The sequence below is a fragment of the Vicugna pacos genome, chromosome X (assembly GCF_048564905.1).
Source record: "Vicugna pacos chromosome X, VicPac4, whole genome shotgun sequence".
Taxonomy (NCBI): domain Eukaryota; kingdom Metazoa; phylum Chordata; class Mammalia; order Artiodactyla; family Camelidae; genus Vicugna; species Vicugna pacos.
Genome location: NC_133023.1, coordinates 33,223,396 through 33,245,469, shown reverse-complemented (window position 1 = coordinate 33,245,469; position 22,074 = coordinate 33,223,396).

The window sequence follows — 22,074 nt, the reverse complement described above, 5'->3', positions numbered from 1 at the left end:
AACCCATGCACTTATGATCAATTATTCTACAGCAAAGGAGGCAAGAATATACAATGCAGAAAAGACAGTCTCTTCAATAAGTGGTGCTGAGAAAACTGGACAGCTACATGTAAAAAGAGAAATTAGAACATTCTCTAACACCATATACAAAAACAAACTCAAAATGGATTAAAGACTTAAATGTAAGATCAGATACTCTAAAACTCCTAGAGGAAAACGTAGGCAGAACACTCTTTGACATAAACCACAGCAATATTTTGGATCTGTCTACTGGAGTAATGGAAATAAAAACAAAAATAAACAAATTGGACCTAATTAAACTTAAAAGCTTTTGCATAGCAAAGGAAACGATAAACAAAATGAAAAGACAACCTATGGACTGGGAGAAAATATTTGCAAATGATGCAAGGACAAGGAATTAATTTCCAAAATATACAAACAACTCATACAGCTCAATATTAAAAAAAAACAATAAAAAATGGACAGAAGACCTAAAGAAACATTTCTCCAAAGAAAACATACAGATGGCCAACAGGCACATGAAAAGATGCTCAGCATCTCTAATTATTAGAGCAATGCAAATTAAAACTGCCATGAGGTATAACCACACATCTGTCAGAATGGCCATCATCAAAAAGTCTCCAAATAAATGCTGTAAAGGATGTGGAGAAAAAGGAACCCTCCTACACTGCTGGTGGCAATGTAAATTGGTCCAGCCACCATAGAGAGCAGTATGGAGGTTCCTTAAAAAACTAAAAATAGTTACCATTTGTTCCACTCCAGGGCATATATATCCAGAGAAAACTCTAATTCAAAGAGATACATGCACCGCAATATTCATAGCAGCACTACTTACAATAACCAAGACATGGAAGCAACCTAAATACCCATTGGCCGATGAATTGATAAAGAAGTTGTGGTATATATATATATAATGAAATACTACTCAGCCATAAAAAATGATAAAATAATGCCATTTGCAGCAACTTGGATGAACCTAGAGATTATCATATTAAGTAAAGTAAGTCAAACAGAGAAAGACAAATATATGATAGCACTTATATGTGGAATCTAAAAAAATGACACAAATTAACTTACAAAACAGAAGTAGATTCACAGATAGAAAACAATCTATGGTTACCAATGAGGAAGGGATGGAGAGGGATAAATTAGGAGCCTGCAATTAACATGTGCATTACTATATATAAAATAAATAAACAACAAGAACCTGCCATATAGCACAGGGAAGTATATTCAATCTTGCAATTATAATGGAAAAGAATCTGAAAAATAATATATATATTTTACTATATATATATATACACATACATACACACACACACACACACAAAACTGAATCACTTTGCTGTATACCTGAAACTAACACAACATTGTAAATCAACTATATTTCAATTAAAAAAATAAAAAAGTATGGGTTTTTGGAATCAGAAACACCTAGATTTCAATTGTGAATATTTTGCTTACTAATTTTATGGCCTCATACATTTTTTATTTATCTCTAAGGAGCAAATTCCTCTAATATAAAATGGGGATGCTACTACTTGTCCCGCAGGATCATTGTACAAATTAAATGATTACAATGATTAGCATAATAATTCTTGACATAACAAGCAACCATTAAATGATAAATACCATTATTATGACATATTAGAGGCCACTCATCTTTCAATGGTTGCTTCAGTTCACCCATATTTTTCAGAGTGCAGAAAATTAATGAATAAGCTAAGTATTAAGTGTCTAAGGCTTACATTTAAGTACAAACCTTTATCATTAACCACTGTAGGTGTGGAGTTTTCTTCCTTGGCTGCTGATAGCAATAAAACTATAAATGTGTTCCCATGAGCTAGCTTGCTGTTATTTTCTCACATTCCCTCTGCTTCAAACAGCACTGCATGTACTTGGTTGAAATTTGTATGCTTGCATTTATACAATAATTATACAGCGAGTCCTCATTATTCCCAGCTTCCATATTTACAAATTTACCTCCCCACTAAAATTTATTTGTAGCCCCCAAATCAATAATTGTGACACTTTCACAGTCATTCGTGGACATGTACAGAGTGGTGAACTCTTGATACTCAGGTTCTCAGCTGAGGTCTAACAAGATGACTCTCTGCTTTCTTGTTTTAGCTCTCAGACTGTAAATAAATCTCCTTTTCACAGTTTATTTAGTGCCGTATTTTTCATATTTTTGTGTTACTTGTTGGTGATTTTACTTTTAAAATGGCCCTCAAGCAACATGCTGAAGTGCTGTTTAGTGCTCCTGAGTCCAAGAAAGTTGTGATGTGTCTTACAGGGAAAATATGAGCATTGGCTATGCTTTGCCCAGACATGAGTTATAGTGCTGCTGGCCATAAGCTCAGTATTAGTAGATCACCATGTATAAAAGAATCTATCTTTAAAGTAAACACACAAAAAAACAAGGTTAGGTACTGATCAATGGACAAAAATGTGACCAAAGGCCCTCAGAAACTTAATCCTGTTTCTCCTAGTAGCAGTAGTTCAATATTCACTAATTCAGAGTTCATGGCAACTTCATAGTACTGTGAATAATGAGAATTGATTCTATGCAGTTGAGTCCACAGTCAAGGAAAAAACACCAGAGAGGCTGGCCAGTACCCAACATTGAAAAACATTGCATTCAGCATCTTGGGAAGAAGTGGATTTGCTCTCCAGAAGCATTGTGGTGACACAGATGTCTGTTGTATTAATAAATATTTGGATCCAAGTAAAAGTCTGGTCCCCGTATTAGTTTTCCACCTTTCTCCTTTAGGGAGGCGGTTCATCATGCACTGAAAAGCCATGCCTTCTTCTCTTCATGCTTACTGAGGCAGAAACAGACTACTATATTTGCTGTTTGTCAGGGCCAGGCCCTATGCATTTATACATCACAGACAATGGAGGGAGAGGAACAGAAAATGGTCAGAGAACAGTCCCAAGATGGTTTGTATGATCACAGAGAGACCAGTAATGGGACTTCTACTTAACCGGCTGGTTTTCTATATCTTGCCTACTGAGATTTGCCTCCAGCATTAACAAGAAGCCTTAATCATAGTGACATGTTACATGTTCCCCATTCAGATTTCTTTGGCTTGTCAGCGGCTTCCCTTTGGACTTTTGGAATAAGGTTATATTAAAAATCTTTAAGTCAAAAATGAAGGGACTGAGGCCAAAGATCGATGATTGGAGGGTGGAAAGAGGAAAGGAATTTGTTTCAGAGAAAATGGCAGAAACAGCCTGTAAATCATTAACATCTAGCACTAAGGTTCTGATTTTTAGAGTTGAAAGGAACATTGTGAGTATTTTTTTAAAGCATAGAAGGATTTTGACATTTCAGGTTGCATCTAAATAGCTTAAAACCTTTTAAAAATATTCTCTGAAGAAAACTTAACTGTGCAAATCTGAGCTTGAGTTTTGAAAATATGTACTATACAGTTGTTTTTAAAAGTGATTTAGGGAAGGTGGAAAACTTGCAGAGAATGTTTTGGAGACTGTGGGGTTGGGGAGAGATGTGCTCGCATGACTCTATAGAGTTGGCTCATACCTAGGCAGAGTGACAGGAGTCCTTTTGAGTAATATTTTGATGAGCCAAAGGAAAAGAAACTTCAAGGGACTTTGGACTGATGGCCTCATCTTTAGACCTTGGATTTAAGGCTCAAACATGAGTGAGGGTCCTGAGAAGACAGTTCACACACTTTGAAGTAGGGAATAATGGATGGATCCAGTTTCTATGCCTCAGTACTGGCAAGGGATACCAGCTTTGGGTGAAGTATCAGATGACATACTCAAATCCCCTAACTTATCGTAAGAGAGCTGATCTATGTCTCTATAGGAGGGCGAGATGTGCATAAAATTGGGAAAGCAAACTCTTAATTAAAAGAGCTGTAATGCTGTTGGTAAGAAAGCCCTCCCAACTGAGAGCACAGTCAATATGTGTGTGTGTGTGTGTGTGTGTGTTAAGGTGGAGGAGCACAGAGCAGCAAAGGGCCCAGGGACACTAGGTCCATACTGGCAGTGAAGATGATGACAAACCCTAGTGCAACACCTGACAATTAAAACCTCCTAAGTTCAGAAAGATGTGGCACCAATAGATGCAATAGGAAAATGGTAAAGGCCAATAAGAAGTCATGAGCCTATACTGATTCAGTGAGGGGAGGTGGGGGAAGAGGGGACTTGGGTAGAGGATGGCTCGAGGTCCTAGTGACTTTTCTGGTGCAGTGTTTCAATCCAGTGAGTATTGTCATAATTGCTACTCTTATGCACATGACTAAAAGTCCTCTCCAGAATCATGCGTTGTGACCTAGAGAGACAGGGGTTACTCAAGCACACATTGCCAAAATGGCTGACAAGTAGCGATAGAGAATCAAGCAAGGCAAGAGTGTGTGGAGCGCCACGATGCACACTATTTTCTCTGTGGGTGTAAACACAAATTTTAATTTTAAGACTTGCAGAAAAAAGTTACAAGCATAGAGTTCATCAATTCAGTGAGCAGTAATTGAGTACTTACAATATATGGAATACTATGCAAAATGGTAGAAATAACAAGGCAAGCAAACAATTTCCTTGTCATGTTTAAATGACTATACTACTGTGTGTGCATGATTAGAGCTGTAACAGAGGGAAAAATGAAGTGTTTTGGATGAAGGAACAAGAAATTGAAATAGCTATAAAATAGTGATAGAGTGGCATATTGAATACAGGCGTGGATTCAGGGTTGAAAGCCATTAGTTTGGGGGGTTAGTCCTGATTACATCTCAGAATTAGAAAACCGTATCAAGAGAAGTAATTTACCCCGATTGCAAGGTTAGGGTATTGCTAGAATGGAGATTAGCTCTATTACTCCTAGACCGCGCTCCTTCCATGCCACCTTATTTCTGGGCAGTGCCTTCAGTCTTACGATGGGGATACTTTCACAGAAATATTTTACAAAGAAAAGCAGAGGGACTAGCAGCCACGTGTTATTTGCTTTCCTGGGTTATAGGGCCTGCGTTTAGGCAGGATGACAGTGTGTGCTTAAAAGCTACAGCCTGCCTATTATTAAATATTAAAGACCTTTTTTCTTTAGCAGTCTTGTGGTTCTTAACACAGTAAGACTTCTCAGCTAAGGTGATTTCGAGGGGGGATGGAATTGCTCAAATGCGTTATTGGAAAATTCAAACTAAAATTACCTGTATCATAAAGGACATAGTCATCTTCTTAATGAACACTCCCTAACAGCAGTTCACCATGATCATTTGTAATCGATCAAGCAGTTAGTGACAAAGAACTGTCCTCTTTCCTTCTCCTCCTTCCCCCACTCCACTGCAGTGTAGTAATGGGTCTGCTTCCAGACTGTGAAAATATGTCTCTAGGGATATTGCATGAGGCAAGTGAAAGCAATAAACTCATCTTGGGAATCTGTTCTCCCTCTGAAAGGGAAGAAAAAGGAGTGCTGAGTTAATACCCAGACTTTCAAGTCAGATTCCCGATTATTTTGGAAATGTTTTGACTACACTATGAAATGTGATTTTTCTAAGATACAGTCCCCTAAACCCCCAACTCCTCCCACCTAAAAGAGATTTCATTAATAGAAACAATTGGGGTGTTGGGATTCATCTCACTTATGCTTAAATCTCCTATTATGATGCTCAATACCAACAGTAGCTTCTAGGATGCTCTGGTGTGCCTGGAGGCCAGTGGGACCAAAAGCCTCCCTTCATTCACTGAAAGATAGCAAGCATCTATTAGCATCTATTTTATGCTATGTGTTTTTCTGAGTGTTTTAATACATTTTATTTTATTTTTTGATCCTCACAGAGGTAGGTATTATTGTGCCTACATTTCTGCAGATGAGGAAGTGAGTCTAGAGAGTCCAAACAACTTGTCCATAGTTATACAACCAGTAAAAGGGTAAAGATGATTCGTAAGTCCCCTGCTCACATATTTGATAAAGATAAGTGAATGTCTTCACAATCAAAGAAATGTCTCCTAGAACTTTCCCATCCAGTTTGGGACTCTTAGGGCTGACCTATAAATAGCCTGGTGCTGCCACTGAAATACTAGAATTTAGGAATAGAAACATCACTTCATCACCCTGTGGGAGGCTCAGCATTTACTTTCAACTAAAGGAGTGTGTTTCATTTTTTTTTTCATATACTGCACAGGCCAACAACATACTAGTAAAATCAATCAATCAATCAATCAAACACCTACATATCATTTCCCAGACATTTCACCCCCCCCTTTTCTCTTCAATCCTTATTCAACTTCTCAAATTCTTGTTTAGATATATTAAAATGAAATTAAAACTTTCCTTAAGTGGGGAGGGTAATAGCTCAGTGGTAGAGTGCATGCTTAGCATGCCTGAGGTCCTGGGTTCAATCCCTAGTACCTCCACTGAAAAAAAAGTGAAAGATTGAAGAAACTAAAGTGATGATTTAAAGGAGAAATGTAAGAAACTCTACAAAAAATAAAAATAAATAAATTTTAAAAAGAAAAAAAAACTTTCCTTAAAATCCTCAATAATTTTTCACTTCTTAAGCATCCAAAGAACTATTTTCCAACTTCACCACATGTCCTTAAAAATGTGTTTCTTAAATAAAAATAATAACAACTAGGCAATGTAAATACTGCTAGTAACATGTCAACTGGAAAGACTCCTTTAAAGTGTCCTTCAGAACAAGAATAAAAATTCAGATCTTAGTTTCTAATACCATTCTTCAATAAAAGGAACCATGGCTCCTTGGAAGAATGAGTGATTCTAGGGCTGGGGCATGAAATACACAAGAGGAGCCAGGAGCATCTTGTAATGCCAGAGAATAAGGAAGTGCTCAAATAAAACTAACCATAATGATGGGATATGTCAAAGGGACACAGGAATCAGGTGAAAAAAGCTACCAATGTCCAAAGCTGGAACAATTTGAGCAATAAAATAAAGAGGTGCCACATTATAATCCAAAGTATAAAATAAACATGAGTCCATACTGATATGAGTGATTGAATGAACAAACAAAAAAATGAGAGAGAATAGACAAATCTTCTACGCAGAAGGATTCCAAATAATTTATGTAGCTACTTTATCTCAACTGAGGAGGCAGAACAGAACTCTTCACTCCCTGAGTACAGGCTACCCCTAATGAATTGCTTCCAAAGAGTACAGTATGGAAAGAGAGGAGATAAAAAAAAAGAGTAGTTTACAGTGAAGAAACATGGCAAATGCTGTGTCAGACAGATGATCAAAGTTAACATCAACGGTGATTAGTTATGTTGACAACATGCACCCTTGATATGATGTAATGAGAATGGCACCTCACCTCTGTGGTCTTCGTCCCCAAAACACATAACCCGAGTTCAATCATCAGAAAAAGCATCAGAAAAATCCCAATTGAGGGACTGCAAAATATCTGACCAATACTCCTCAAAACTGTCAAAGTCATCAAAAACAAGGAAAATCTTAGAAACTGTTACAGCAAAGAGGAGTCTAAGGAGGCATGGTGACTACATGTCATATAGTGTCCAGGATGGCATCCTGGAACAGAAAAGGGATATTGGATCAAAAATATGAATAAATTTAGTAATACTATATATATTGATTCATTAATTGTGACAAATGTACCATAGTAACACAAGATGTTAATAACAGAGGAAGCAGAGTGTGGGGTATATAGGAATTCTCTGTACTCTCTAATTTTCTGTAAATCTAAAAGTATTTCAAAATAAAATGTTTATTTAACAAAAATGAACTAAAGACAATTCAAATCATGCTGCACCAGTTCCCCAAGGTAAGAGGGTAGAAACTAAATATAGACACCAGATCTTGGCTTATGTATAAATATCTACTGAATTACCCCATCTGAATCCAATTTGTTGAATTATTAACCAGTCTGCATCAGTTTCCATCACTGAAGTTGGCATATGTGTGGTAATGGAGCTGGCTAATGTAGCTTGTAGAGTAAGCTCCTGGACACCTCTTCTCCTTCCCCCTACTTCCCACTCATACTCTCTACCCCTTAGAATCAAGCAGCAGTGTTAACTCAAAGAAATACCACTTTAGAGGACCTCTTTTAGAAACTGGTATCACAACAGGTTAATTCACTAGATTTTCACCTTGACAATATGAATTTAATTTTTAAAATTTTATTGTTTCATGTTTAAACTTTCTAGGTCCGTTGTATCCAGTGCAAGTAAACTATAAAATACAATAAACCTCAGCTGCTTTTTCCCTAGATTTTCCACTTACACACGCTTTGGTCTGTTTCAGCACTGAACATAGGATGGGTAGACCTTAGTATAAGAAAGGTTGCCTGGGATAACTTGAGAAAAGTTTGCATCCTAAATGGAGTTTGCCCTCTGTACCTGTTATATCCCTTTTTAGACTCTCTGATTGGAGTCAGAAACCTAACTCTATTGTGATTTCCCAACGAGGACACCCTACCAGTCCAGTCCTCCTAAAATAGGGTCTAGTGATGTTCCAACCTCTTTTACTTCCCTTTAAAAATTCTTCTTTTTTCAGTGCTTTGATTTTTGTCACCTGTCAAAAAGGAAGAAATTCAACTTTGTGTTTACATTAAAGAGTGACTGGTAGAAACAAGTCTCGTTCTCCTTGAAGATATTGCACATTAAAAGGATTCCCTGTAATGACACTCCTATGGTGAAGAGTGTCACAAGAAGTTGTAGGGATATTTTTTTAGTGCAGCGTCCCTTCTTATATTCCTCAAATTTAGGGAAAACATGCATCCAGGTTTGCCTAGGACAATCCCATTTTATGCCTGTTGTCATGGAGTAGTTACTGGTGGAACCTGCTTTTAGTCTCAGAATTACCCTAATTTGTATGATGTATTATATGAACACCCTACTAAAATCACCTAAGGTGAAATCCTGTTTCACCAAGTCAGATTCTGTATGTGAAGTGTAGAAGTGGTGAGGAAACCAGCTAATTCTCATTACTAACTGAATTATTTTGATTTGTCTATAAAGTTAACTCAGGATCCCAGATGCTTTTCATATTCAGTTCTACGTTTTGAGAGAAGCTCTTTCAAATGTTTTAAATTCCCTAAGAACAAACAATAACAGTCAAAATGCCACCTAATCATGCTCACTGAAGTTTCCCGGTGAACATCTAAACTTCTTTCAGATCCTTGTGAATGTGTAACCAGAGATGTTGATATTATTTTTGAGTTAATATTATGTGTGAGATATTTATATAATTTAAATCTGTTGATATCCTACAAAACCATTTTCTCAGAAAATAAAAATATAAAGACTTCTCAAGGGTAGGGGAAGAGTCATAAACTGACCTCTGTGAAACAATATTCCTTTGCTTCTTCAAGTTGGATTGTGCCAGGACCCAAGGCACTGGGTGCAGCTCCATAGGAAAGACTGATTTCTCTCAAAAAATTTGGCTTTGTTCCATTCTTTGAGAGCTTTGGGGAACTGAGCTTTAGGGTTGTGGTTTTCAGACATTTTCTTTGCAGAGGAACTCTAACATATGAAGTAGAAGAAAGTGTGAACTCTTCTGCCTTCCTTTCCCTCTCTGTCCCCCAAATCAACCCATGATGTCACCCAAGGTTACTTTTGACAAACTCTTCTAGGCTGAAGTAATGACAACTACATAGGGAATATAAGTGCTAGGTCTGCCTGTGGCATTTGGTGTGATCAGGGATCCATCGACACAGACTACCCTGGGTGAGGGGAGAAGGGTAATGAGGGATACAGAGGAGGGAAGGTCAGAAGGCTCACTTGCTGAAGACCATCAGTGACCCATGGCCGAGCATCCTTCTGCTATGTTCTGAGAGAGGAGAAATCTGGGGAATAGCCAACATCTTGTAATTACTCACCTGTGTCCCCGCTAATGATTGTGGTAATGAGATGGAGCAGGGCCAATCTTCTTCCTGCTGTGTTCTTATTAGAGAGAAATAGCATCTACTTGTCATGTTTCCATTTTTACACAGCGTGTAACCTAAGTGGGAAGGGGATAGATAAGGTGCAGTTAAGATAGTGGAGTTGAGAAGTAGGGAGTGCTCCAGGGGAAGCAAGTTGTAATGGGACAATCAGCCTCTTGTGGGAAAAGTTCACTGGGGTGAGAGAAGATAGGAATGGGGTAGAACAGATTCTTGCTAGAAAAGAAACCTAGAAAATATACTAGTCATGTCTTTCTGCTGTTAGTATTGCTGTGTAACAAACAACCTCAAAATGTAGTGACTGAAAATTAGAATGATTTCTACTCTGAGCTTAGCTGGATTAGGAACATCTAGGATCTCCCTCATCATCCAATAGTCTGGCATCTTTTCAGCATGGTTCTGGCTTCATGAAAGAAACATTACAAGAGGAAAATCCTCAGTAAAAAAAAAAAAAGGATTATCAATAACCTATGAATTAAGAAAAACTCAGACTGCTGGATTCTAAGTCTGGCCTTTCCTCCCACCTGGTCAACTTGAGTGATTTGCTTTACCTCCATGGATGTGGACTTTAGATTCCTCTATGAAGTCAATGAGTTGACCAAATGATTCCGAAGCTTCTTTATAGCTTATTTACAAAGAATATGCTATCCTTGCCCATTTCCCAAGAACCTTGTGTGGAATCTGGAAGCATAGTAGAAAATAACATATTGACTGCTATCATCTCATGGTCCAAACCACCCCACTCTCCACCTTTATTGCCCTCTTTCACAAAATTTATGCTTCAATTCAGCAGCTCTACTTCAGTGTTCCACCAAACTTTCCTTCTACTTTCTCAGCTCAGTTGTTTCATTCATGCCTATTATAGATTGTCAGTCTATCACCTAGGTCTCTTAACTTCAAGTCTAGTGTACTTTTCAGTATAGCTATCCTGCTCCTAGGCATGCATCGTTTACTCCCATCCCCCCAAACTTCAACCTCTGAAAACCTTCCTAAACCTTTAAAGCCTAATTCAAAGCATAGCTCCAGCACATAGTTTATCTCTGTTATTCCAATAGAAAGTCACCTCTCCCTCCTTTGAACTACTTTTTTTTCTGATAATTGGTGCTACTCACATGATACTCATATGTATGGTTTATATTCCCAAACACAGTATGATATAAAGAGCCCACATCACACGTTTTATCAAAAGCCCAATTGAAGGAATTGGTTCTTATGGAAGATTGTTGAAAGGACATTCAGGCTATCTATTCTGCTAGACAGCCTAAAACTTACACCTGGTTCAAGTCAGACCATTAAAGCTACATAATTGTACTGAACTGTCTTGTCCTCCGCTATGAAGCTGTTTACATTGACTTGTGTCTTGGTGTTATGTCTTCAAATTTCAGTGAGTTGTTACAGAGTCCACTCCTCAATACAAGAGACATTCTTGTCAATATCATCTAGTGTCTCCCATCTCAAAAATATATTTTAGAGTAAATGTTTCACTTCCACTGAAGTACTGTTGGCTTTCTTTTTTACTGATGAAGAATGGAAATTCTAATTCCAGTGTTTTGTTGTTTTTGTTATTGCTGTTGTTCTGTTTTTTGATTGTTTATTTTGACTACCAGTGTGCCCAGAACCACAATTGTGATGCAATTACAATGGGTGTCCTGTTCTTATGAATTGTAAGTGGGCAAATATTTTTGGTTTTTTTTTAACTTTACCATTTAAAGGTTACTTTTTGTTTCTTTGTTAAATTCTACATTTTTCCTACAAATACACATATTTTTGTAATTTGTTTAAAGATTTTATTTTTTCATGGTTCCATTTTATCTAACTCTTTAATCCATCAAGAATTAATTTTTATGTATTTTGTGGTGGAAAAATCTATACATTATTTCAAAGTATCTTGGCCAATATTATTAACATTAGCTTTTGAGTAATTAAGCCTTTCCTGATTATGAAAAAGTTATTTTTATACATTTTGGAATATGTACATAATGCATGAACACACTACCATTGTGAAAAATTCCAAGAATGTAGATAAATCAAATTGCCCCACTCAGTCTCACAAAGCCTGTCAATTTCATTTCTCCCCCAGAGAAAATTTGATCAATTCAGTGATTATCCTTTCAGTTCCTTTCTATGCTTTTAGGTGCATTCATGAACATGTCAAAAATATAGCTATAACTTTATTTATATAAGATACATTGCACTATAACTGGGTTTTGATTCATTGATATCATGGAGATCAGTCTATAATAGTGCCTTTAAACAGAGTTGATTCTTTTTTAATAGGTTCATCATATCCCGTTGTATAAATAAGAATTTAATTCACAGCTTTCATATTGATAAGTTTTAGGTTATTTACAGTTTTTCACTCAGAAAAAAAATGCTTCAATAAACTTTACATGCATCTTTATACTCCAGAGTCAGCATTTACATTGAAAGATTGCCATATAACTGGAAGTGATATATATATATATATGTATATTATATATTTATATATATATATATATTTCTAGAAAGGCTTTATTAATTTGTACCCCTACTGACAGTATGATAATAAATGTTTCATCATCTTCAACAAAAGTGGATACTTTAATTTTTTCAACTTTTATGCTTCTAAGTATATCAGAATTATATTTAAGTTTATAGCTTTCTATTTATTCAATTCAGGCAATACAGAGTATCCTTTGACTCTTTCAATCTCAACTGCTACCTATGTAAGATAAGAAACGTAGAACTCTTTTCTTTCCCCAGCTCTTCCTTCCGTACCTTCTAGTCTTAGAACATGTAATCTGGAATTTTAAAGCCAGACAATCATCACTAAATACGTGTTTAACCTATATCTAATCTCTTTGAAAAATTATTTTTTTATATTTTCATTCTCTTTTGTAAGCTTGCTTCCAACAATAACTGTATGATTAACTAGTTTCAGTGCTTAAATTCTGAGTATTATAGCACTACTTCCCTTTCTTAAGCTATTTATTTTCATTCTTCAATTGGTACTGGAATAAGTATTTCCCTTTTGTTAAATGAATATTGTCTTAGGGCAGGACCCCCGGAAACAGACGCTGAGACAAAGATGTATATGGCAGAGGTTGACTGAGGAGTGATCTTGAGAACAAGAGTTGTAGGGCAGTGAGGGAAGCAGGATGCGCAGAGGAAGATGAACTGTGAGGCACTTGTAACAGAGATTTCAGCCAGTCCCATGGAAAGCTCCAGAGATGGGGTGGTCCTTCAGAGTTGCCCCCAAATTTTGGAGCAAGAGGCTAGACCTTTGTACCTCTGCATGGACCAGTGATGTGGGTGGTCTGCCACCTGAAGGAGTCTAGTTGTGGCTTCCCATCTGCTGAAGACAATTCCTAGAGAGAGATGCAGCTTGGAGGCCTCAGCAGCCAACACTCCCAGTATTTGAGAGAATGAGTATTTCTGTCTTGAAGTCAGAGATCTATAGCATCTACTATGATAGCAAATTCACCTGAAATAGAATTTTTAACTCCCAAGCTTTTTCCTCTCAAAATTACATGGATGCTGTTGCTTGCCTTGTGGAATTTAATGGCACAGGGGGAAATAGGAGGCTGGTTCGATTCTAATTCTTTTCTAGGTAACCTGTTTTATCTGCCCAGGCACGTTTTTCTTTTTTTCTCAAAATTCAAAACTTGCACCAAAATATGTCAGATATGAGTGTCTATTCATTAATCATACTTTGTACTCAGCAATTGAAGACCATCATCTTCTGTTGTACCACCAATTACTGCACTGTGTCTTCTGTTTCTTCTTCAGGAACACTGATTTTCTTCAGGTAAGCTCTATGCTCTTGTCTTCATACTTATCTTCTCTTTCTTTGATATCATCTTTTGCCTGTTTTTTCTGTCTTCAGTGAATCCTTCTCAAATCTGTTTTTCTCATCACTGACTTGCTTTCCTGCAGTATTAAATCTGTCTTTTCCTGATTGCACTGTAAATTTAAATTTTATCATTACATTGTTACATCTCTTGATGTCTTTCTCTCTCTCAGCTACTTCCCTCTTCATATGAGCCTATGTCTTATCCAACCCTTTGTCCTTCGTCATTTCAGCCAGGGTCCCATCATCTCACCTTCTTTTCTTCTTGTTATAATCTATATTTTAAAAAAATTTTCCTTGAGAACAACCAATGATTTCTTTCCAAAAGTTGTGTTTGTAACAGGTAGCTCAGGTTTAAGAAAGTATAATTACCTCCTGAACTGTCAAGTTAATAATCCCCTTGTCTGATATAATCAAAATTTTTTAGCAGGACCCACTTTTTTACACATATCACTAAATGATAACGTTCAATCCAGGCACAATGTGAATTCCCCTTATCCTCTCTCACTGTCCAACTGAGAGCTAAGAGCATCCTCCTTTGTGATATTGAGCTGAATGACAAATAACATACATAGCTCCTAACCAAACACCTGGAGTCCAACAACCATTAATCCACTGGACCTCTCTTAACTAAAAAGGGATTTTCTCTTGCTCCTGTAAATTTACGTTATAGAGACTAATTCATTCCTGGATAAGTGGAAGCATTCTAGGATGTTGTGGTTCTTTTATTTTATGTATGTATGAATTTATTTATTTAACTTATTTATTTCACTAAAATATTTTGTAAAACCCCATAGAATCTGGTGTGCATAGCTTAGATTAAATTTTCAGAAGGCAATTTACCATCATTCTTGGGTTTGAGTACTGGTCATGTTCCATTTCTAATAACTTAAAGTCTTGAAAAGATTTTTTTTTAAAGGCACTATATTGGGTGGAACAACACTCCTGGCCAACTTGTATGCATGTCTGTACTGGCTGCTATCTGGTTTCTTGGTTAGGTTGGTTCTGTGTCTGTGAGATAGGGTGGTGAATACCTCAAGCAATTGGCAAGCATTTTTTTTTCATTTATATTTTTGGTGTTTAAATCTACAGGTTAGCTTGTGCCTGAGCCTCCAGTAGTATGCTGGTCATTTGCCTATTTTCTTTGAGCTCTAGTGTTCACCTTCCCTTGTTCCACTCTATATGGCAGGGAGCAGACCCTTGCAGGCTGGGTGGCCCACATTTCCACATTAGCTGGCTTCTGGTTGGGTTCTGCAAAAGAGAGACGCTAATGGGAGATTGAAATATGGGAGGAAATGAGAAGCTGAGGTAATTCTCTCTCTCTGCTTCGGGCATTGCCTCTGGCAGGGACTGTAGCTCCTTCATGACTCTGGTCCCTTCAAACCTCAGCTTTCAACAGACAGCTCCATCCACTTTCATCTTGCAGAGCCTTCCCTGGTTCCTGCCTTCGCCTGATGATCCCTTCCTAGGAGCCTCTTGCTCTTGCCCACTTTTGAGTTGCCTCACTCTCCTATATTTTGCTTCTCTGTTTCTCCATCAGCAGTGTAGCCAATTTCCTTTATTAAATCTCTCCTTTTGGAAAACCTAGAGATGTTTGTTTTCTTGACTTAGACTTGACTAACACATTACATTTTCAAACTGATTTCTTGTTTAATAGAAACACCTCCTGGAGTCTGGGAGTTATTAATTTCCAGTCTTGTTGCAACTTACATTCCTCTCCATGGTTTTTCTTTATGACTATTTCAATGGAGAAAGTACAGGATGGCAAATGAGATGCCATTAGCTAACAGCTATCACAATACATTTGTCTCTGGCTGCACAATTAAGTATAATTTAATTATATCCTGAGGCCATTGTTCTTTGCAGGAATCCATCCTCAGTTACAAGGTGAAAATCATTGAGAAAAAAACTTTGAGTTATTATTTTATCTGAAAGCTAGTTTTATGGTATTTCTGTGAGACCGTGGACATTCTGCTATAAAGAGTTAGTGGCAGGGAAGGCAAGGAATTCTTAGGGATGCAGTACCCGAAGAAGTGACGTTGTGGATAATCGAGGTTTGTCAGTAATTGTTCCCATTTATGGCACCGTGTTCTTGATTAGAAATGTACATTCTGAAAACATTTGGCATGGTGTTTGTAGTTTGGCATCCCCCAAACCACCCTCACTTCTGGCACCAACTGCAAGTTTGAGGACCTCCAAGACCACCTTCACATCTGATCCCAGTTTCATTTTTGGAGTCTCCAAAGACACCCTCAGTTTCAATAATTGGCTCAAGGGACTCAAAGAACTCACTGAAAGCTGCTACACTCCAGGTTACAGTGCATTACAGTTAAAGGATATGGATTAAAATCAGCCAAGGGAAGAGACACATGGGGCAATGTCTAGAAAAGTTCCAAGTGTGAAGCTTCCAGTCGTCCTCTCCCAGTGGAGTCATAAACAGTATTAATTTTTCTTGACAAAAATGTGTAGCAATACATACAGAATATTGTCACCCAAGGAAGCTCACCTGGGCCTTGTTGTCCAGTTGTTATTGGAACTCAGTCAACAGAAACATGGTTGACTCCCGACATGTGGCTGGTCTTTTGTCCCCATCGTCTCTGGAGGTCAAGCTGATACTACATGCCTAAAGTTTCTACCATAAGTCACATTGTCGGACCATCTAGTGTGGCTCAACGCTCCCCAGGTAAACAAAGGCACTCTTAGCAGGCAAGACATTCTAAGAGCTCAGAGATCACCTCCCAGGAGCTGAGGGCAAAGGCTGGACTCCAATTTGGGTAAGATTAATTCTTTACTACACAGCATCCAAATATCCAGAGCTAAGCTAGAGTTCAAAATTTTTTTACTTCTGTTGTTGTTGTTTTTTGTTTGTTTTTGTTTTTGTTGTTTTTTGGGAGACATGGTAATTAGGTTTATTTGTTTGTTTGTTTGTTTAACGGAGGTACCGAGGATTGAACCCAGGACCTTGTGCATGCTTAAGCATGCACTCTACCACTGAGCTATACCCTCCCCCTCCAAAAAATTTTATAGGAATGATGACATTTAAACTTACTAAGTTCCAGGAGTCAGTTAATGGGAAGGAGACCAGTAGACTCTACAATATGAGCCCATGGATAGTCTGTGTTTTGTAGTTGACACAAGAATCCATCATTACAAGGTCAAACTTCCGGTATAATTTTGTGCCTCATCAAGTACAAATACTGATAAATGATTTCTGATTGGAGTCTCTTGTCAAGCATTTGCGTTTTCCCCCCTCAGAACAGTAAAATAAACTGGAAACAAGAAAAGAGATTAGATGATTGAACTATGGACTCTGGTCCATAAATTCCGTATAAAATTACTGTAAGAATAAATTGTAGGTTAAATGCTTGATGTGTACTGGAATTTTATCCTGATTAACAGAAAGTATTAGGAAGTACTATTTCACTGGAAAGGCAGGAAAAACTGCAAAGCAATTTAATTTAGAGCTTGTTAGTTTTATTAGGCCCTTAAACCTGTGGTGGAATCGCTCCTACTAGAAATTAGCAGGGGCACTCTGGAAAGGATGCACAAACACTTTCCAAGGCTAAACAGAGTAGCCATTCTTGCATTTGATTAGATGCTCAAGATCTATAACTGTATCTACATCTATATATGTCTACTTCTCTATACAGTGTGTTGATAGAGGTGTAAATGTCCAACACGTAAGGAGGGTAAGTTCTCAGAAGAGCAAAAAAGAAGCTTTATGAATAATGTAATTGAAGCTCACAGTGCAGATGGACAGAACTACTCGGTCTACACTTGGTTTCATGGTCTCCCCTGCATTCTCTTCCACAGGCTAAATATGACAAAGTGACAGAGTAGGGGACCCTTAACATGGTATAATTTGAGGAAGGACGAAGGAAACTGATACTTTTTTCAATTATTGATCTCTAGTGGACCTCAGTTCTTCCTCACCCTCCAAACATACATGCATTTCACTACACCCACAAGAGGTCAAGGACATTGACTTAGGTGGAATGTGCAGGGGACTTTCTGTTTCTCCTTCCACTGTGAAAATATGATAGTCTGGGAACAGTTCCCACAGAGCATCTTCTGCCTCTACTCCCAGCAACCTTAGGGTAGATCAATTATATAAACTTTGCTCTGAGTCTTAGCAAGATACTCAGAGCCTTTCTCTTCTTTTCATTTCTGTGAGGTAGGCTGTCCTTTCTTTGCATTTGAAATGGTAATGTATACTCCTGAACAATTCTGTAGTTCTTACTTAAAGATCATCCCTAGAATCATTCATGGGTTATTTCTCTCCTCTTTACTATACCCAGTTGGTTATTCCTGGGTTTTGGGAAAACGTCTGCACCTCAACTCCCATGCACCAGACTTTACTGGACTCCTATTCTGCCAAAATAACTAGAAGAGATGGTATTCAATAAATGTGATGCTATAATAGATAATATTTGAAATCTCAAAGGCTTGATTCAATTAAATTGTATTTCTCTCTGAGATGGAATCATAGTGTAATACAGACAGTTGGGGACAAGTTTTCTTGACATGGCCATTCGAACACCTATAGGTTTCCTCCATCTTTTAACGCTTCCTTGTAATTCCATCATATTCAATATTTGGCCCGCAAGAATTCCACAGAAGGGAAAGAGAGTGGGATAGGGAGAGAGTTTTGTAACCAGGCCTGGAAGTACCCTGCATCACTCTGCAGATATTCCACTGGTCTCAGAACTTAGTCACACGGACTCTACCTAACCTCAAAAGGGGCTGGGAAATGCAGTTCAACTGCATACTGAAGGAAATGAACAGACTAGTGGCTTTGCCACAACAGTCCTTTCTAGTTCCTGTTCTTGGGAACAATACAGTGCAGGGCCCTCTCACGTGACCTGAAAGTTACCTTAGCCCTGAACAGTTGGACTTCCCACTGTAGCACTTGAGACTCCTGCTGCCCTGGAGCACATGAAAACTTTGGAAAAGTGAGGACCTGGGATGACATTTTTATGGTAATTTTATTGAATACTTGTACAATATGTTTTTGTAGTACGTTGCTCAGCATTTTAAAAGTAAATGTATAGGTACTCAGCCATAAAAAGGAAAGAAATTTTACCATTTGCAGCAAGATGGATGGGCTTGGAGGACATTGTGCTAACTGAAGTAAGTCAGACAGAGGAAGACAAACACTATGTGATATCACTTATATGTGGAATCCAAAAATACAACAAACTAGTGAATATAACAAAAAAGAAACTTGACTCACAGATAAAGGGGACAAGCTAGTGGTTACCAGTGGGGAAGAGGAGCAGGGTACGGGGTAAAAAGGTGGGGGAGCGGGAGGTACAAACTGTTGGGTATAAGACAGGCTCAAGGATGTATGGTACAACATGGGGAATACGGCCAATAGTTTGTAATAATTGTAAATGGAAATTAACCTTTAAAATTGTATAAAAATAAAACACTTTTAAAAACAAACTTGTTTTATAAATGGCTTCAAGAGGCAGTTAAGGCACAAAGGAAAAAAACATACCATGAACATCAGATAACCTGAGCCCCATTAGATGTGAGCACCATAAGGCTAAATTTTGAATTACACACGCCTTGTGTCCTTTTGAGTGCTCAGCTTTCAAGGAGAGTAGGCCTTGTGGCAGCTCCAGTGGACAGCCAGATAACACAGCTGTATATGAGATGTCTACCACAAGGGCTTTGCATAGTCATGGGGGAAAGGCAGGGATTGGATAAAGGGCACTCTCAGGGAAAGATGGCAACATTGGCTAGCTGATGGCTTTGGTAGCTGGGGTTGGAAACAGACAGGAAATCAGTTGTTCTCATGCAAACATTAGGAGGACAATCACTTTGTGTGTGTGTGTGTGTGTGTGTGTGTATATACATATATATATACACATATATATATATTTTTACTGAAGTATAGTCAGTTAACAATGTTGTGCCAATTTCTGGTGCACAGCACAATGCTTCAGTCATACATGAATATATATATATTTGTTTTCATAGTCTTTTTCACCATAAATTACTACAAGATATTGAATATAGTTCCCTGTGCTATACAGTATGAACTTGTTTGTTTATTTTATATATATATATTAGTTAGTATCTGCAAATCTCGATTCCCAGTTTATCCCTTCCCATCTCCTTACCCCTCTGATAGCCATAAGTTGATTTTCTATGTCTGTGAGTCTGTTTCTGTTTTGTAGATAAGTTCATTTGTCTTTTTTTTTTTCTTCAGATTCTATGGTATTTTTCTTTCTCTTTCTGGCTTATTTCACTTAGAATAACATTCTTCAGGTCTATGCATGTTGCTGCAAATGGCATTATTTTACTTTTTTTATGGCTGAGTAGTATTCCATTGTATAAATACACCACGGCTTCGTTATCGTTATCCAGTCATCTGTCAATGGACATTTAGGTTGTTTCCATGTCTTGGCTATTGTAAATAGTGCTGCTATGAACATTGGGGTGCATGTATCTTTTTGAATTAAGGTCCCCTCTAGATATATGCCCAGGAGTGGGATTGCTGGGTCATATAGTAAGTCTATTTTTAGTCTTTTGAGGAATCTCCATACTGTTTTCCATAATGGCTGCACAAAACTACATTCCTACCAACAGTGCAAGAGTGTTTCCTTTTCTCCACACCCTCTCCAGCATTTATCATTTGTGGACTTTTGAATGATGACCATTCTGACTGGTATGAGGTGATACCTTATTGTAGTTTTGATTTGCATTTCTCTGATAATTAGTAATATTGAGCATTTTTTTGTGTGCCTATTGGCCATTTGTATGTCTTTGTTGGAGAATTGCTTGTTTAGGTCTTCTATCCATTTTTGGATTGGGTTGTTTGGTTTTTTGTTATGGAGTTGTATGAGCTATTTATATACTTGGGAAATTAAGCCCTGGTCAATTTCATCTTTTGCAAATATTTTCTCCCATTCCATCGGTTGTCTTTTTGTTTTGCTTATGGTTTCCTTTCCTGTGCAAAGTTTAATTAGGTCCTATTTGTTTATTTTTGCTTTTATTTCTATTGCCTGGGTAGACTGCCCTAGGAGAACACTACTAAGATTACTGGACAACTGCATGTAAACCAATGAAGTTAGAATACTCCCTCACACCATTCACAAAAATAAACTCAAAATGGCTTAAAGACTTAAACAGAAGACAATCTCTTAGAAGAAAACATAGGCAAAACATTATCTGACATAAATCTTAGAACCATCTTGATTATACAGTAAACTACCTCTGAGTGCTTCAGGGAAATAATCATTGCACAACAGAGTTAAGTTTGCTTTGCTGGTATATACTCTTGGCTGTACTCTCTTTAATCCCTTAGAATCCTGTTGATCAGATCACTACATGATTTTTCATCTTCATCAGTGAGAAAAGAGAAGTGGTTTTAAATCATACTCGCAAATTCTTTGACACTTCTTTCATTAAGAGGCGGAGTCTACTTTCCCTCTCCTTGAATGTGGGCTGGTCTGAATGTGGGAGACTTGTCATGTAAAAGAGTATACCCAAGCTTTGTTTGTATTTACATTAATTATCCTTTATTTTCCTGAGTATTAGTAAACATGTTAAATACTTGAAATTGTCAATATTGATTCAGAATCCAAATGGAGTATATATTATACTTCGATATGTACTTTAAGAATGTATTAATATTTTAAAACCCAAACGTTCAGATTATACCTCAATTTGGCAGAGGTAATACTACTCTGTCTCAATATTTGGATTGACTTTAACACACATATTTTTTCTCTCTCTAGTGCCAGTTTTGGCAGTAAAGAATTGAATTTCGTATCAAGGCATAGGACAAACATGGAGAAGGAGATTTGTAAATAGTAACTATTCAAATCCGAATCCATATATTGCTATGTTTCTTACTGATTTTAAAACTGTCAACATTCAGGCGAATGGGTTTCTTTCCCAACATTTTTCAATAGCACATGTGTTAGATGACGAGAAAAAATGAGAAATTCAGTAAGAATAAGAATGAACTACCATAATGAGCAAAAGGTAGCTGTTTGAGGAAGAGAACCATTTCAATAGTTCATAAATTTTCTCCCCAGAATAAAAAATACGGTTCTCTTTGTGAGCCTTCAGCACTTTCTCCTCCAAAGCTGCAGAACCTTGGTAACATACCAATGTCTAGTTACTTTCTATTGATCTATGAGGCAAGAAACAAAAATTAGGGTTGAATGCATGCTGATTTCTTTAAGTCATTTTGACCTTGTAAATAAGATTCCAGGAATTACCTACCCTGTGGACTTTTGCATCTTCTAAGGTAAATATGGAGACAATAATGCCTGGGCCAACATAGTACTCATAAGTTTTAAATCTCAGGCACAGCCCACTGAGGAGAAC